This window comes from Cervus elaphus, chromosome 31 (genome assembly GCF_910594005.1).
Source record: "Cervus elaphus chromosome 31, mCerEla1.1, whole genome shotgun sequence".
Lineage (NCBI taxonomy): Eukaryota > Metazoa > Chordata > Mammalia > Artiodactyla > Cervidae > Cervus > Cervus elaphus.
The window spans coordinates 23553114-23554887 of NC_057845.1; positions in this window are offsets into that span (position 1 = coordinate 23553114).

The following is a 1774-nucleotide window of genomic DNA, read 5'->3' on the forward strand; positions in this document are numbered from 1 at the left end:
TCATTCTTATTTTCATTCTATTAATTGACCATTTATAACTTTTACGGTTTTTTGTTTAGGTTGCAAATATTTATATTTAGAGGAGCTCTCTCTTAAGTAAAGAAGTTAATCTCTTTTGTACAACGTGCAGGTTTAATATTTCCCCAGTTTGTCATTTGTCTTTTGACTTCATGTATATTTATATATGGTATACTCACAAGATGGTGGAGTAGAAGGATATGCTCATCTTCTCCTGCGAGAACTTCAAAATTACAACTCGCTGCTGAACAATGATAGACAGGAGAATGTTGGATCCACCGAAAAAAAGATACCCCATGGTAGAAAGATACTCTTCTAGAACTAATACCCCCAAAAGATGTCTTTTTCATCATAGGGGCAGGAATGCAAAAGTAGGAAGTCAAGAAACACCTAGACAAACAGGCAAGTTTGGCCTTGGAATCTAAAATGAAGCAGCGCAAAGCCTAATAGAGTTTTGCCAAGAGAACACACTGGTCATAGCAAACACCCTCTTCCAACAACACAAGAGAAGACTCTACACATGGACATCACCAGATGGTCAACACTGAAATCAGAGACATTATATTCTTTGCAGATGCTCTATACAGTCAGCAAAAACAAGACCTGGAGCTGACTCTGGCTCAGATCATGAACTCCTTATTGAAAAACTCAGACTTAAAGAAAGTAAGGAAAATCACTAGACCATTCAGATATGACCTAAATCAAATCCCTTATGATTATACAGTGGAAGTGAGAAATAGATTGAAGGGATTAGATCTGATAGACACAGTGCCTGAAGAACTCTGGAAGGATGTCCGTGACACTGTACAGAGGCAGTGATCAAACCATCCCCCCAAAAAAAAGAAATGCAAAAAGGCAAAATGGCTGTTTGAGGAAGCCTTACAAATAGCTGTGAAAAGAAGAGAAGGGAAAGGCAAAGGAGAAAAGGAAAGGTATACCCATTTGAAGGCAGAGTTCCAAAGAATAGCAAGGAGAAGTAAGAAAGCCTTCTTTAGTGATCAACGCAAAGAAATAGAGGAAAACAACAGATGAGAAAGACTAGAGATCTCTTCAAGAAAATTAGATACTGAGGGAACATTTCATGCAAAGATGGGCATGTTAAAGGACAGAAATGGTATGGACCTAACAAAAGCAGGAGGTATTAAGAAGAGGTGGCAAGAATATACAGAAGGACTGTACAAAAAAGATCTTCATGACCCAGATAATCACGATGGTGTGATCACTCACCTAGAGAAAGACATCCTGGAATGTGAAGTCCAGTGGGCCTTAGGAAGCATCACAAGGAACAAAGCTAGTGGAGGTGATGGAATTCCAGCTGAGCTATTTCAAATCCTAAAAGATGATGCTCTGAAAGTGCTGCACTCAATATGCCAGCAAATTTGGAAAACACAGCAGTGGCCACAGGACTGGAAAAGGTCAGTTTTCATTCCAATCCCAAAGCAAGGCAATGCCAAAGAATGTTCAAACTACCTCACAATTGCACTCATCTCACATGCTAGTAAAGTAATGCTCAAAATTCTCCAAGCCAGGCTTCAGCAATACGTGGACCGTGAACTTCCAGATGTTTAAGCTGGTTTTAGAAAAGACAGAGGAACCAGAGATCAAATTGCCAACATCCACTGGATCATCAAAAAAGCAAGAGAGTTCTAGAAAAACATCTATTTCTGCTTTATTGACTATGCCAAAGCCTTTGACTGTGTGGTTCACAATAAACTGTGGAAAATTCTGAAAGAGATGGGAATACCAGACCACCTGA